Raw genomic sequence first — 17,463 nt, forward strand, 5'->3', positions numbered from 1 at the left:
CCAACAAATTAGACTTCAAATGTAAAAGAGTTAAAAGAGACAAAGAAGGACACTATATACTAATAAAAGGAACAATTAAACAAGAAGACATAACAATCATAAATATTTACGCACCAAACCAGAATGCCCCAAAATACGTGAGGAATACACTGCAAATACTGAAAAGGGAAATAGACACATACACCATAATAGTTGGAGACTTCAATTCACCACTCTCATCAATAGACAGAACATCTAGACAGAGGATCAATAAAGAAATAGAGAATCTGAATATTACTATAAATGAGCTAGACTTAACAGACATCTATAGGACATTACATCCCACAACAGCAGGATACACCTTTTTCTCAAGTGCTCATCGATCATTCTCAAAGATAGACAATATGCTGGGTCACAAAGAAAGTCTTAACAAATTTAAAAAGATGAAATCATACACAACACTTTCTCGGATCATAAAGGAATGAAGTTGGAAATCAATAATAGGCAGAGTGCCAGAAAATTCACAAATACATGGAGGCTCAACAACACACTCTTAAACAACCAGTGGGTCAAGGGAGAAATTGCAAGAGAAATTAGTAAATACCTAGAGGCGAATGAAAATGAAAACACAACATATCAAAACTTATGGGACGCAGCAAAGGCAGTGCTAAGAGGGAAATTTATTGCCCTAAATGCCTTTATCAGAAAAGAAGAAAAGGCAAAAATGCAGGAATTAACTGTCCACTTGGAAGAACTGGAGAAAGAACAGCAAACTAATCCCAAAGCAAGCAAAAGGAAAGAAATAACAAAGATTAGAGCAGAAATAAATGAAATGGAAAACATGAAAACAATAGAGAAAATCAATAAGACCAGAAGTTGGTTCTATGAGAAAATCAATAAGATTGATGGGCCCTTAGCAAGATTGACAAAAAGAAGAAGAGAGAGGATGCAAATAAATAAGATCAGAAATGGAAGAGGAGACATAACTACTGAACTCACAGAAATAAAAGAGGTAATAACAGGATACTATGAACAACTTTACACTAATAAATACAACAATTTAGATGAAATGGACGGGTTCCTGGAAAGACATGAACAACCAACTTTGACTCAAGAAGAAATAGATGACCTCAACAAACCAATCACAAGTAAAGAGATTGAATTAGTCATTCAAAAGCTCCCTAAAAAGAAAAGTCCAGGACCAGATGGCTTCACATGTGAATTCTATCAAACATTCCAGAAAGAATTAGTACCAACTCTCCTCAAACTCTTCAACATAATTGAAGTGGAGGGAAAACTACCTAATTCATTCTATGAAGCCAACATCACCCTCATACCAAAACCAGGCAAAGATATTACAAAAAACGAAAACTACAGGCCAATCTCTCTAATGAATACAGATGCAAAAATCCTTAGTAAAATTCTAGCAAATCGTATCCAACAACACATTAAAAGAATTATACATCATGACCAAGTAGGATTTATCCCAGGTATGCAAGGATGGTTCAACATAAGAAAATCAATTAATGTAATACACCACATCAACAAATCAAAGCAGAAAAATCACATGATCATCTCAATTGATGCAGAGAAGGCATTTGACAAGATTCAACATCCTTTCCTGTTGAAAACACTTCAAAAGATAGGAATACAAGGGAACTTCCTTAAAATGATAGAGGGAATATATGAAAAACCCACAGCTAATATCATCCTCAATGGGGAAAAATTGAAAACTTTCCCCCTAAGATCAGGAACAAAACAAGGATGTCCACTATCACCACTATTATTCAACATTGTGTTGGAAGTTCTAGCCAGAGCAATTAGACAAGAAAAAGAAATACAAGGCATCAGAATTGGAAAGGAAGAAGTAAAACTATCACTGTTTGCAGACGATATGATACTATACGTAGAAAACCCAGAAAAATCAACAACAAAATTACTAGAGCTAATAAATGAGTACAGCAAAGTAGCAGGCTACAAGATCAACATTCAAAAATCTGTAGCTTTTCTATACACTAGTAATGAACAAGCTGAGGGGGAAATCAAGAAACGAATCCCATTTACAATCACAACTAAAAGAATAAAATACCTAGGAATAAATTTAACCAAAGAGACAAAAAAACCTATATAAAGAAAACTACAAAAAACTGCTAAAAGAAATCACAGAAGACCTAAATAGATGGAAGGGCATACCGTGTTCGTGGATTGGAAGACTAAATATAATTAAGATGTCAATCCTACCTAAACTGATCTGCAGATTCAATGCAATACCAATCAAAATCTCAACAACTTATTTTTTAGAATTAGAAAAACCAATAAGCAAATTTATCTGGAAGGGCAGGGTGTCCCGAATTGCTAAAAACATCTTGAGGAAAAAAAACGAAGCTGGAGGTCTCGCGATGCCGGACTTTAAGGCATATTATGAAGCCACAGTGGTCAAAACAGCATGGTATTGGCATAAAGATAGATATATCGACCAATGGAATCGAATAGAGTGCTCATATATAGACCCTCTCATCTATGGACATTTGATCTTTGATAAGGCAGTCAAGCCAACTCACCTGGGACAGAACAGTCTCTTCAATAAATGGTGCCTAGAGAACTGGATATCCATATGTAAAAGAATGAAAGAAGACCAGTATTTCACACCCTATACAAAAGTTAACTCAAAATGGATCAAAGATCTAAACATTAGGTCTAAGACCATAAAACAGTTAGAGGAAAATGTAGGGAGATATCTTATGAATCTTACAACTGGAGGCGGTTTTATGGACCTTAAACCTAAAGCAAGAGCACTGAAGAAAGAAAGAAATAAATGGGAGCTCCTCAAAATTAAACACTTTAGTGCATCAAAGAACTTCATCAAGAAAGTAGAAAGACAGCCTACACAATGGGAGATAATATTTGGAAATGACATATCAGATAAAGGTCTAGTATCCAGAATTTATAAAGAGATTGTTCAACTCAACAACAAAAAGATAGCCAACCCAATTACAAAATGGGAAAAAGACTTGAACAGACACCTACCAGAAGAGGAAATATGGATGGCCAAGAGGCACATGAAGAGATGCTCAATGTCCCTGGCCATTAGAGAAATGCAAATCAAAAGCACAATGAGATATCACCCCACACCCACCAGAATGGCCATTATCAACAAAACAGAAAATGACAAATGCTGGAGAGGATGCAGAGAAAGAGGCACACTTATCCACTGTTGGTGGGAATGTCAAATGGTGCAACCACTGTGGAAGGCAGTTTGGCGGTTCCTCAAAAAAGCTGAATATAGAATTGCCATACGACCCAGCAATACCATTGCTAGGTATCTACTCAAAGGACTTAAGGGCAAAGACACAAACGGACATTTGCACACCAATGTTTATAGCAGCCTTATTTACAATTGCAAAGAGATGGAAACAGCCAAAATGTCCATCAACAGAAGAATGGCTAAACAAACTGTGGTATATACATACGATGGAATATTATGCAGCTTTAAGACAAGATAAACTTATGAAGCATGTAATAACATGGATGGACCTAGAGAATATTATGCTGAGTGAGTCCAGCCAAAAACTAAAGGACAAATACTGTATGGTCCCACTGATGTGAACGGACATTCGAGAATAAACTTGAAATATGTCATTGGTAACAGAGTCCAGCAGGAGTTAGAAACACGGTAAGATAATGGGTAATTGAAGCTGAAGGGATACAGACTGTGCAACAGGACTATATAAAAAAACTCAAAAATGGACAGCACAATAATACCTTATTGTAAAGTAATCATGTTAAAACACTGAATGAAGCTGCATCTGAGCTATAGGGGTTTTTTTTTGTTTTTTTTTTACTATTATTACTACTTTTATTTCTTTTCTCTATATTAACATTTTACATCTTTTTCTGTTGTGTTGCTAGTTCCTCTAAACCGATGCAAATGTACTAAGAAACGATGATCATGCATCTATGTGATGATGTTAAGAATTACTGAGTGCATATGTAGAATGGTATGATTTCTAAATGTTGTGTTAAATTTCTTTTTTTTGTTCTTTCCGTTAATAAAAAAAAAAAAGAAAGAAAGAAAGAACCTCAGTTTAAAGTTAGCTGCCTTTCCTCTGAAGAACAAAATAAATCCCCTTTTATTAAAAGCCAATCCATCTCTGGTGTGGTGCATTCCAGCAGCTAGCAAACTAGGACACAGGGTAAGACAAGCAATGCATTCACCTTCAGTACAAAATTTATGAGGATTAAAAAAGAACTTAGTAATCAAGAAAAAATATTTTATGCAATATTTTAAAGCAATGCATATTTATTTAAGCAATGCAATAATATTTTTAAGATATTAAATACTTAAAAATATATATATGAGGTGGGCGATGGTGGTGCAGTGGCAGAGTTCTCGCTGCCATGCTAGAGACCCAGGTTCGATTCCCGGTACCTGCCTAAGTCCCCCACGCACAAAACAAACAAAATTATGAAAAATTTAAATAAAACTTGCATTATTCACCTCATTTGTCTTGCCTTACTCTAGACCTAGATGCCAAGTTAGTCTGTAAGGTCTTCTCTGACTCAGATCAGTCATGCTCTGATTCTATGGGATGGCTGCAAAATAAAAGTAAAGAGACAGAAGTTATTGGGATGAAACCCTGGGAAGGGCCCTGCTTTAGTTTGATAAAACTACTGGAACACAATATACCAGAAATGGATCAGCTTTTATAAGGAGGATGTATTACATTACAACTTTACAGTTCTAAGTCCGTAAAAATGTCCAAACAAGGTACCAACAAAAGGATACCTTGAATCAAGAAAGGTCAATTCATGTTCAAGGTTTCTCTTGTCACACAGGTAGGCATACAGTCATGTCGGCTGGCCCCTTGCTCCCAGATTTTGTTGCTTTTAGCTCCTGGTTCCAGTGGCTTCCTCTCTGAGCTTCTCTCTGATGCTTCTGTCTTATGCCTCCTCTCTAATATTTCTTCAAACCTCTCCAAACATCTGTGTCTGAGCTCTGTTCTGGCTCTTCTTTTTTTTTTTTTTTTTCATCACATGGTTGTATATTCATCATCATGATCATTTCTTAGGACATTTGCATCAATTTGGAAAAGAAAAAAACTCATACATACCATTACCCTTATCCTTCCCTCTCACTGATTGCTAATATTTCCATCTCTGCAATATATTTTAGCCTCTGTTTCCCCTTTTTTTCTATACCCCTTATCACTACGTTTCATTGATCACTAGCATTTCAATCTACTAAGTTTATTTTAACATTTGTTCTCGCTATTATTTATTTATTTTTAATCCATATGTTTTAACCATATTGCAGATAAAATGAGCAACAGACACAAGGTTTTCACAATCACACAGTCACATTCTGAAAGCTATATCATTACACAATCACCTTCAAGAAACATGGCTACTGGAACACAGTTCTACATTTTCAGGCACTTGCCTCCAACCTCTCCAATATACCTTAACTAAAAAGGTTATATTTATATAATGCGTAAGAATAACCTTCAGGATAACCTCTTGACTCTGTTTGAAATGTCTCAGCCATTGACACTTGATTTTGTCTCATTTCTTTCTTCCCCTTTTTGATCTAAAAGATTTTCTCAATCCCTTGATGCTGAGTATCAGCTCATTCTAGGATTTCTGTCCCACATTGCCAGGAAGGTTTACACCCCTGAGAGTCATGTCCCACACCTGGAGGGCAGTGAGTTTTCTTGTCATGTTGGCTGAGAGAGAGAGGCCATCTGAGCAACAAAAGAGGTTCTCTGAGGGTGACACTTAGTCCTAATTTTAATTAGGCTTAGCTTATCCTTTGCAGGGATAAGTTTCATATGAACATACCCCAAGATTGAGGGCTCAGCCTATTGCTTTGGTTGTCCCTACTGCTTGTGAGTATATCAGGAATTCTCTACATAGGGAAGTTGAATTTTCCCCTTTGTCACCATTCCTCCAAGGGGACTTTGCAAATACTTCTTTATTCACTATTCAAATCACTCTGGGATTTATCAGGGCATCTCTCTGGACAAACCTACAAACTCTCATGCCCTACACAAGGTTCCATGTACTTACGGTGTTCAGTTAAACTTTTCATATAAGTTATACTAGGAAATTAACCAGTCAAATTATAAATTTTGTACCAAATAAACACTTTTTGCTTTAGTCTTACACATAAGTTAAAGTTTTAAAATACGAATTACCATCTATTTTCAACACCCTGCATATTGATATTCCTTTGTTCTTCCTCATGCAAAAACCTTTTTTAATTTGTACATTTAATCACTATCCTTATACACTCTAGGCATTCCTAGATTATACCATCTCAGTCTTTATCATCTATCTTTCCTTCTGATTTCATTTATATGTGTTGGCTTTTCTTAGGGACTCTGGTTTACTAATCAAGATCCACCTCGAATGGGTGGAGTCACATGTCCATCTAGTCAAAAGGTCACTCAGAATTAGGTATGTCACATCTCCATGGAAACAACCTAATCAAGAGATCCCACACTACAATATTGAATCAGGATTCATGGCTGCCCCCACAACTTTAGATTAGCATTAAAAACACATGGCTTTTCTGGGATATATAATAGTTTCAAACCAGAACATTCCACCCTCTGGACCCCAAAAGACCATCTCCATATACAAAATACATTCATTCTATCACAATATTACAAAAGCCTTAAACCATTTCAGTAATAATATAAATATAACACCAACTCAAAAATAGTATAAAATCTCAACAAAGTCAGTTTACAAGCATGGTTTGTCCTAAGGCCAAAAATTCTCTTCTGGCTGTGGATTTATGAAACTCAGAAAAAGTTATATACTACTGTGCTGGTTTGAAAGGATGTATGTCTCCTAGAAAAGCCATGTATTATTCTAAATCCCATTTCATAAAGGTAGAATAATCCCTATTCAATACTGTATGTTTGAAACTGTAATCAGGTCATCTCCCTGGAGATTTGATTTAATCAAGCGTGGTTGTTAAACTGGATTAGGTGATGACATGTCTCCACCCATTTAGGTGGGTCTTGATTGCTTTGCTGGAGACCTATAAAAGAGGAAACATTTTGGAGAATGAGAGATTCAGAGAGAGCAGAGAATGCTGCAGCACCATGAAGCAGAGAGTCCATCAGCCAGCGCTTTGGAGATGAAGAAGGAAAATATCTCCTGGAGAGTTCATGAAAGAGGAAGCCAAGGGAAGAAGCTAGCACATGAAGCCATGTTTGCCATGTGCCTCTTAGATGAGAGAAGAACCCTGACTGCATTCACCATGTGCCTTTCCAGATTAGAGAGAAACTCTGACTGTGTTCACCATGTGCCTTCTCACTTGATAGAGAAACCCTGAACCTCACTGGCCTTCTTGAACCAAGGTATCTTTCCCTGGAAGGATGCCTTTGATTGGACATTCTGTAGACTTATTTTAATTGGGACATTTTCTTGGCCTTAGAACTATAAACTAGCAACTTATTAAATTCCTCTTGTTAAAAGCCATTCTGTTTCTGGTATATTGCATTCTGGCAGCTAGCAAACTAGAACAACTACCAATATACAATTCAGTCATAGGACAAACATTCCATTTCCATAAGGAAAATTTGAAGGGAAAACAAGGGTCACCAGACTCGAACAGTTCCCAAAACCTGCATGGCAAACTCCATTTGATTTCAAAGTCTGAGAGTCATTTATCATTCTCAGGGCTTGGGATAGCAGCAGTCCCACCCTTTCTAAGGGCTTTTACAGTGGCCCTGTTCACTCCAAATTCTGGGTGAGGTTTGCAGCCTTGGGGTTCTTTGGGGAGACCACCTTTTTCTTAGGTTCATCCTCTCTAAGCATCAGTGCAGCACCCAGACTCTCTTCCATCTCCAGGGCACACACTAAACATCCTCAGAACAGTGGGATGATAACAAGACTTCACCCAACCCAAAGAATGTGCTCCACCCTCTCTGAGTCCTAGGGCACCAAAACTTTTCCTAAACATTGAGGCAGAAGGCCTGCCCTCTGCCTTCAGGTCAAACTTACCCTTTCCACGTGGAGGGTTCAGTCCACTCTCCCTGGCCTGTGATTTCTTAGCTTTAGACCTTAGCTTCCATGATTCTACCCTTCAAGTAATTTTTCATTCAATCTGTCCCTTTTCTGTCCCTCTTATTACAGACTGGTAGTAGTTCCATTTATACAATTCTCTTGCAAAAAATTGTTGGTTTGGCATGTAGCATACAGGGGTCAAATCCACCAGACAGTAGGACTTTCCACAAATCCTTTCTGGACAACTCCATCTCCAGCCCTCACTTATCCTATAATGGCTGACTGCTTCCATGTTTGGTTAAATCCTCATGTGGGGCATTATGTTCTGATGTCTCAGTTTCTGAAAGCTCAGAATTTTCCAGACCATCAATTTCTGGTTCCTTGTACCCAAAGTTTAGCTTGTGCCTTTCCTCTTACATTTTACTATAAGCTGCAAGAAGAAGCCAGGCTGCATTTTCCACATTTAGTTTGGAAATTTCCTCAGTTAAGTATCCCAGATCATTGCTTTTAAATTCTTCTTTCAATCCAACACCAGGAATCAATTTTGCCAAATTCTCAGCCACTTTAAAACAAGGATCAGTCTTGGCAGCCATCTGGGCAAGAGGCATAATGATGGGCTCTGTGCTGAGCAGTGACAGTGGCAAATCCACACCTGCCTCAGCCATCCTGTGGGCACTGGAGCACAGAGGGGACCCCAAGCTGCCTAACACATCCTTCAACTGCCTGGTATGCCTCAAGGTGTTGCACCAGCCTGTCTGGGCCCACTGCAGCCACATGTTCTGCCATTCCTGTATTGATACCAGTCTAAAGAGCAATAAATGGAACTGTCCTTATTGCCAAGCATATCTTCCTTCAGAAGGAGTTCCAGCAACTGATGTAGCCAAAAGAATGAAGTCAGAGTACCAGAACTGCACTAAGTTGAAACCCCTGTGTGTGTGTCTATTTTGCCAGAGAGAACTAGATGAAGACAGCTTGCTGGATCATTGTATTACTCATCACAGATCAGAAAGGAAACCTGTGAAGGTCTTGTTTCAGTGTTGGTGGCTGCTGACTGATCAGGTGGTGGTTGCTGAAGGTGTGGGTGGCTGCTGCAGTTTCTTAAAATACGACAACAGTGAAGTTTGCTGCATCAATTTACTGTTCCTATTGTAAAAGATTTCTCTGTAGCATGTGATGCTGTTTGAGAGCATTTTACCACAGTAGTACTTCTTTCAAAATTGCAATCAGTCCTCTTAAATCCTGCCACTGGTTTATCAACTAAGCTTTGTAATAATCTAAATCCCTTGTCATCATTTCAACAGTGTTCATAGCATCTTCACCAGGAGTAGATTCCATCTCTAGGAATCACTTTCTTTGCTCATCCATTAGAAGCAACTCCTCATTCTTTTAAAGTTTTATCATGAGACTGTAGCAGTTCAGTCACATTTTCAGGCTCTACTTCTAATTCTAGTGCTCTTGCTGTTTCCACCACATCTACAGTTACTTCCTCCACTAAAGTCTTGAGCCTCTCAAAGTCATGATTGAAGGTTACAATCAACTTCTTCCAAACTCTTATAAATGTTGGTATTTTGACCTCCACCCATAAATCATGAATGTTCTTAGTGGCATCTAGAATGGTGAGTCCTTTATGTTTTCAATTGACTTTGCCCAGATCCATCAGAAGAAACAGTGTCTATGGCAGCTATTGCCTTAAAAAAGCTATTCTTAAATAATAAGACTCGAAAGTTGACTGTTTGATCTATGGGCTGCAGAATGGATGTTGTGTTATCAGGTATAAAGCAGTATTAATCTCATTGTAAATCTCCATTCAGAGTTCTTTGGTGACCAAATGTACCGCATTATAAATAAGCAGTGATATTTTGAAAGGGATCTTTGTTTCTGAGCAGTAGGTCTTACCAGTGAGCTTAAAATACTTAGTAAGCCATGTTGTTTAAAAGATGTGTTGTTAGGGTGCATGGGTGGTTCAGTGGTAGAATGCTTTCTTCTATGTGGGAGACCCAAGTTTGATTACTAGACCATGCCCCCCCCCAAAAAAAAGTGCTGTCATCCAGGGTTGTTCCATCTGTAGAGCACAGGTAGAGTATATTTAGCATAATTCTTAAGGGTTCTAGAATTTTCAGTATGGTAAATGAACACTGACTTCAACTTAAAGTCACCAGCTGCATTAGCTCCTAAGAAGAGAATCAGCCTGTCCTTGGAAGTTCAAAGCCAGGCATTGACTTCTCTCTAACAATGAAAGTCCTAGATGGCATCTTCTTACAATATAAGGAAGCATGTTTCTTCTATACTGAAAATCTGTTGCTTGATACAGCCACCTTCCTCAATTATCTTAGCTAGATCTACTGGATAACTTTTAGCAGCTTCTACATCAGCACATTCTGCTTTACCTTGCACTTTTATGGTACAGAGATAGCTTCTATCCTTAACCCTCATGAATCAATCCTTGCTAGCTTCAGTCTTTTCTTCTGCAGCTTCCTCACCTATCTCAGCCATCACAGAATTGAGAAAAGTTAGGGTCTTACTTTAGATTATGCTTTTGCTTGAGGGAATGCTATGGCTGGCTTGATCTATACAGATCATTAAAAGTTTCTGCATTTCAGCAATAAGGCTGTTTCATTTTCTTATCATTTGTGTGTTCACTGAAGTAGCATTTTAAATTTCTTTAAAGAACTTGCATTCACAGTTTGACTGTTTGATGCGAGAGGACTAGTTTTTGCCCTATCTTGGCTTTCAACCGACTCACTAAGCTTAATCATTTCTAGCTCCTGTTTTGAAGTGAGAAATATGTAACTCTTCTTTTACTTGAACACTTAGAGACCATTGTAGAGTTACTAACTGGCATGATTTTAGTATTGCTGTGTCACTGTTGCTGCCCCTACAGAGCTGGATTATGATTAAAAGCACATGGCTTTTCTGGGGTACATAACAGTTTTAAACCAGCACAGGCTCTGAATACTCACAAAGGCTCTGAAGTTCCACAAAGATCATGTTAGTGGACTTCCCCAGAGGGCCACCGCATTCGCCTATCCATGGTCCCATCTCCCCATCTCCAGAGTATGCCACAGTCTTCTTAACCCTGAGTGTTCAGGTATAGCCTGGATTTCAATGCCACTGTGTTCTTCTCTTAAATATGACATTCCTATTCTAGCCAAATAAGAATGGATGTATCCTCTTGGCCTATGGACCAGGATCACATCCAGAGGTCCCTCTGAACCCAGCCTTTGCTCAGGACTCATGATGTCTTCTGCCAATGCCCTTCTAGATCTAATAGAGCATGGTAAACAAACAAACAAACAAACAAAAAACCTCAAGTCAATAAGCACTATTGAGCTAACATTTTTCTATTGTTTCATATTCAAAAAAAGCTAGCACCATGTTTTCCTTTTCTGTTTACATAGAAGTAACACAATGACTGAGACATTAAAAGATGTCTCAGTCCTCCCTTAGGCATAGCTAGAACCATCCAAGCTGAATTGATCTGCTTTAGGAAACCCTCATTAGTACAAATGGCACAATCAGTAAAAATGGAACTCCATACACAGGTCCTCTTTTAAATATCACAGCCATATGTGCTCATGAGTCACACATTATGCTTTTAGGCAATCTTGCCAGCAACAATGCTTGATTCAGGAAGGTGTCTGACCTGAGGCATTAGCTAGAGAAAATAACTTATTCCTTCAACTCTGTTCCAGCAGAGTATTACATTTTGAGAATTAAAACAACCCATGTGAATCATATAGAGTAGCATACATTGTTACTTTAGCAAATGTTTCCCCAAAACTTACAGTACATTTGGAGATGGACTCCATGATCTGCTTTTAGTTGCTTCAAATGATATAATTTGATAGTCATTAATGCCATTCGATTTAGGCAAAATTATTTTCTCTTGGCCCAGGAGAGCCAAAAATAATTCTGATGTTCCCTTTTTTGAGATTAGACACTCTAATTTTTCATACATTCATGTTGTAGTGAACTTCAATTTGTTATTTTCCTCCAGCCTCTTTTTTTTTTTCAAGTGAGGAGATAAAAAGTTTATTGTGAGAAGACAGGTGTGCACTCTTACAAAAAAAGAGGGGTGAAAGGTGAAAGGCAATGGGCAGTGTGAGGCCATCTGATTTATTTAACTCCCTTCCTTGGGCTTTCTCTCTCCCTCCCTTCTCTCCAGAGTGGTGACTGGTGGTAGACAGTGCATTTGTGTGGGTTGGTTGCCTTCACTCTTCACCCCTACCCCCACCCACCCTTACCACTCCCCAACAACCCTCACCCCCCAGATGACTCACTCAGGTCAGAGGGTATTTGGCTCCCCCTCAGAGAGTCTTGCCCCTTAATTTTAAGTGTTGCTGATGATGAGGGTCTGTTCTCTGTAGCTGCTTAATGCTGATTAGGGTGCATAGGCCCTGCCTGATGGGGCCTAGAACTTTTTGGCTGTTTTATTTAAGTTGAGAGGGAAGGAATCCAGAGGGGTGATTGTAATGGCTGAAAATCCTCACATCAGCATTGTTTTTGTGTGAAAAACTTCTAGTCTGGAAGAAATAGACTTGGAGGGAAGCTAAAAAATGCAAGTGTTGATTTACCATATGAGGAATATGCTATGTTGCAAAATTAATGCATTGCAAGACTGTACTTTGAGGCAGTTGGAGGCAAATGATGCCTGGTGTTAAGATATTTTTAAGGTATGGGGATTATTTTGAAGCTCTGGGGGCAGCACCATTTAAGTGAGTAGTGTGCAAATTTTATCCTTAAGTTTTGTCATTTAAAAGCAAATAGGTATTCAAAAGGGGGAAAAGAAGTGTAACAAATAAGGTATCAGTGGCTGAGGGAGTTCAAATAGAGTCAAGAGGATGCTCTGGAGAATACTCTTATGCAAGCTTCAGCAAACATTGCCACCTATCATAGCTTGTCAAACTTCAACTAAAATCATTCCTGCCAATCCTAAAGAACACCTAGGGTATTATATAGGATCCTACAAAGGTTTCATGCACTAGGGTAACTTTCCAGGAGTCTACAACTTCCAGATGGGCCTAGTAGACCTGATAAATCCTGAAATGAAGAGGGGCCAACCTCTCCAGAACATCAGCTAGTTCTATCCCCTTATCCCATATTATTGACAGCCCCTTCTAACATGAAAAAATTGGAATGGGCATAGCCCAAATACCCCTAAAGAGTGGGAGAAAGATCAAAGGTGTTGGTAGAGTTATACAGAGAAGGTAGGGTTTAACAAATGAGTATGACTGCTGAATCACTATATTGGTATTTCTTTTAATCTCTAGTGTCTTGGTGCAGCCAGTAGTAAAAACCTGAAAATGTGGAATTGTAACCCATACCAACTCTGAAATCTGTTCTACAACTAATTGTTGCTCTGTGTTTTGAAATTTATTGCTTTTTGAATATTTTTCACAAAAAAATTCAATTGTGATGATAATTGCACAGTTATATGATGATATTGCAAACCACTGATTGTACACTTTGAATGATTACATGGTATATTAAAATAGAATATAAAGCAATCAATCAGGCAAACAAATAGGTAATGAGAGTTAGGGTAAGAGGAATACAAAAGATTGTATCTTTTAATATTTGGGACTGAAAATTTGAATGCAGAAAGGGGCTACTTAGTAGGTTTATCCAGGATGCTTATATTCCACATGGATAAATTTATTTGCATAAGGATTTCCTTTGGGATGCCTAGAGGCCTTGGATCTAGTAAAGGCCTTGGGGCAAACAAGGGATAAACACTAACCAGGTATATTAGTTTTGCTGGTGACCCCCTAGAATGGGGTGGGGCATTTAGGAATAAAGAGATATTGATGGGACTCTAGAATGTCCTTGAGTCTACAAAGCAGAAGGATAATGAAGATTTTTATTTTGGTTTTACCATCAACTCCCATAACTAGGCAAGTCCAAATGAAGGTAGGCCCAGAGTAGCAGTTTAGGACAGAATGGTTCCAGTGTAATTTAAGTAATTACTAAATAATTACTTAATTATTAAGTAATTAATAATTTGATCTTTCACGTCAAGTGTCACTGGGGCTCCTCTAAGTTGGTCAGATGTAAAAGTGGCAGTGCTATACATGGCCTGGGGCACCCTCAGTCTTCTTCAGGGCTCCAAGACTGTCCTGTCCCCTTTGGGAGACAGTATAGTACACAAGGCAAGGCCCTGGTGGGCCCCGAGGTTGAGGGTTGTGTCTCAAGGTCCTGGCACACTCTCTGCCAATCGCCTTCTGACTCACAATTGAAACAAGTTTCTTAAGGCTTGGAGCCATGACTTGGGTGACTTTGAAAGGAGAGGGCAATGTTAATAGTGACTGTAATAAGCTGAGCTTATTCTCTTGTGTTTCTCTTGCCTCCCTTTGCCTTCTCCTCCTCCTTGGCCTTGTTTTGATTGTCAAAGACAGAAAAGGCAGTTTTTAAGAAGTCATTAGTGGGAGTTTGTAGGCCTATGGAGAGCTTTTGCAGCTTTTTCTGAATGTCAGGGGCAGACTGGCTGGTGAAATGGGTGCCCAGCAAATTCTGAACTTCCTAGGAATCCAGGCTTATATAAGCAACTTTTTAAGTTGTCCACTAGCCTCCCCTGGAACAGAGTAAGGTTTTCCTCTTTCTCCTGAGGGATTTCCTTTAACTTATTACAATCAACTGATTTGGTAAAACATGTTCTCATGCCTTTTAACAAACAGGTGTTTTTCCTTTAACAGAAATTGATATCTGGGCATAATACAAGTAACAAGTCCTTCTCAGGGCCTTGTTTTGATAGAGAGCTATAGACATTTGGGCACAGGAAATTTTTGCAAAAGTACTCCCAGAAGCATTGTCCTAGACTACTCTCAGGTGGGGTAAGTGCCCCACCTTGGGAATGTAAGTCTAAACATCTCTCAGGGAGAATCATACTGGGTATACCAGATGACTTATTCCAGGGACCCCGACACTTTATTCCCCATGTCCTAAATTATTGGTCTGGCAGAGAGGAAAATGCCCAGTTCTGGCATGCATTGGGATGCCTTTTTTTCCACAGATTTATTTTTTAAGTCAATCCATGAATTATATGTCAAATTTAAGACTCTGAACACTTGCTTTATAGCATACATGGTTCCAATGTTATGGTTTCCTTAATTTTTTATGTCATTGATATAATATCTACCCACTTCTCTCATATTTCACTCTTCTTACTTCTGAAAAACTAAACCAAAATAGAAATGGAGAGGTATATATAATTTGGCTCCTTCCTCCCTTTTCTCCTTTCTATGTACCATTATTGTTCTATACTGTAGTACTGCAGAGGAGATCAGCTCTGTATATACCGTAATGTCCATGTACTGCTAGCCCAGGAAGAGGGCGTATTAGTTAGGGTTCTTTAGGGAAACGGAACTGACAGGATATATAAATATAGTACACATATATTATATATAATGTAAATATTGTGAGAGTTATTATAGGAATTGTCTAGAATTCTGCAGGGCAGGCCACAAGGTGGCGATTCCGATGAAGATTTGCAATGAATTCCCCAGGAAAAGCTGGCTGGAAAATCCCCCTTCTGACTCCTGAAATCACCACTTTTCTTTTTAAGGCCTTCAACTGATTTGATGAAACTTCTCTCATTGCTGAAACCAATCTCCTTATTTGACCTTAGATGTAATCAGCCTTAGATGTAATCAACTCACTGATGATTTAACTCCAAGACATATCCTCACAGTAACAATAAGGCCAGTGCTTGTTTGTCCAAACAACTGGACACCATAATCTAGCCAAGATGGCACATGAATTTAACTGTCTCAGAAGGGAAAGCATGTCTTGAAGTTGACTGAAGGGATGGGTACTTTGCTTTTCTATCAAGAGCCACTGGGAAGCTGATTGTCCTTAATTTTGAAAACAATCATCTTGTCTTAGCCCTTACAGGTTGATATTAACACAGAAAGAGATAATGATTCTTTTATCATTAGCAGTGGCTCTTAATCCTGGCTGCAATTTAGAAAAATCCTGTTTACTAAACAGACAATACCTATGGCTATGCAAGGCTGGACATGGAGTATGCGCCATTGCCAGGTTCTGAGGACAGTCACAAAGGGAAGCAAGTAAGGGTTCATCCTGCTTAATTGTGATACATCTATTAAATGAAATTTTAGACAGCAATGATAATAAATGAAGTATACCTACATGTAATGACAGATGACTCTCACAAACATCATCTTGAGAGAAAGAGGCCAAACCCAAAATGACACATACTGTAGATTCTATTTATACAAAGTTAAAAAAAATCAAAACTAATTTATGGTGTTAAAAGTGAGGATAGTAGCTATCCTTGGTAGGGGAGGGGAGATACTAGCTAGGAGGGGGCACAATGAGGGCATCAAGAATGCAGGTAGTGTTCTGCTTCATAATTTGGATGTTGGTTACATAGATGTATTAAGCTTGTGAGAAAGCATTGAGCTACACACTAATGGATATGTACTTTATATATGTATGTTATATCTCATTATAAAATTAAAACCAAACAACAAAACAACAAAAAAAACCCACATGAATTACAGGTGGGCCTAAATATGAAATGAGAAACCTTAAAGCTTTCAGAAGGTATTATAGGCAAATACCGCCATAACCTTTGAGTAGAGAAAGATTCCATCCCTGAGATTATGATTCAATTGATTTGGGGTGAGCCCCAAAATTGGTATTTTGAATGTACCTCGGTTGATTCTAAAATGCAGCTGCAGTTGACAAATAGTCTTCTCAACTACTCCATAATATGGGAGAACTGCACCCTGAAAATATACCCAAAATATCTATTCATGTAACACATGGAGTGAAACATGATGCTGAAGTTGGCCAAAAAATATTCATTATTTGCACCCTCAAATAAGTCCCTCTGTATGTTGTCGCTAACACAGTTCTATGATAGCATAAAAGCCACAAATTGCTATTTCATTAGAGAAAATTATAGAGATGGGAAAAAATTGACAAATATATCCTAGAATTAACATAAAAGCAAAATTCCTCAACTCGTTATTTAGTGATCTTTGCTGTCCAAGCTCCTTTTGCATTGTCAAAGCCTACTTTCAGTGTTGTTTTGCCTCACTCATAGTTTTCTTTGTTAAAAATCTCTTACTGTTTTAGAAATGTCTGTGCCTGGGCTTTTCCTGAGGTTAAAGTTCTGTGAATCCTTTACTTAATCTTTGTTCTCAAATTCCTATTGAAAAAATCTGTAACAATTCATAGATTAGCATGGTTGGCGCATCTCAGGAATATGGTCTACAGCCTGCCCTGCAAAACTAACTATAGATTTCTCCACATGAATGTACCCAAAGGATCACTCCATGAATCTCCAAGGAAGAAAAGCTCTACAGACTAAGCTCTGATGCTCCTCTTCCTCAGAGGATAATGCTAATGAAGAAACCATGTGTGGCTGCACATTATTCTTTAGTCAAGGACTATAATGAAGAAAACTTGGTTGTATGAGGTCAAGGGTACAAAGGAAAC

General features: G+C 38.3%; 1 long non-coding RNA gene across 1 annotated transcript in view; it reads right to left on the reverse strand.

Moving 5' to 3' along the window:
* The window catches only part of LOC143646207 (uncharacterized), a 34,052-nt gene that overhangs the window by 15,361 nt on the left and 1,228 nt on the right, over positions 1-17,463 (reverse strand). The window contains exon 2 of the long non-coding RNA XR_013157381.1: positions 4,478-4,572. This is a non-coding gene — a long non-coding RNA (uncharacterized LOC143646207). The remainder of the gene's footprint in view (positions 1-4,477; positions 4,573-17,463) is intronic.

This window comes from Tamandua tetradactyla, chromosome 9, assembly GCF_023851605.1.
Source record: "Tamandua tetradactyla isolate mTamTet1 chromosome 9, mTamTet1.pri, whole genome shotgun sequence".
In the NCBI taxonomy this organism is placed as follows: domain Eukaryota; kingdom Metazoa; phylum Chordata; class Mammalia; order Pilosa; family Myrmecophagidae; genus Tamandua; species Tamandua tetradactyla.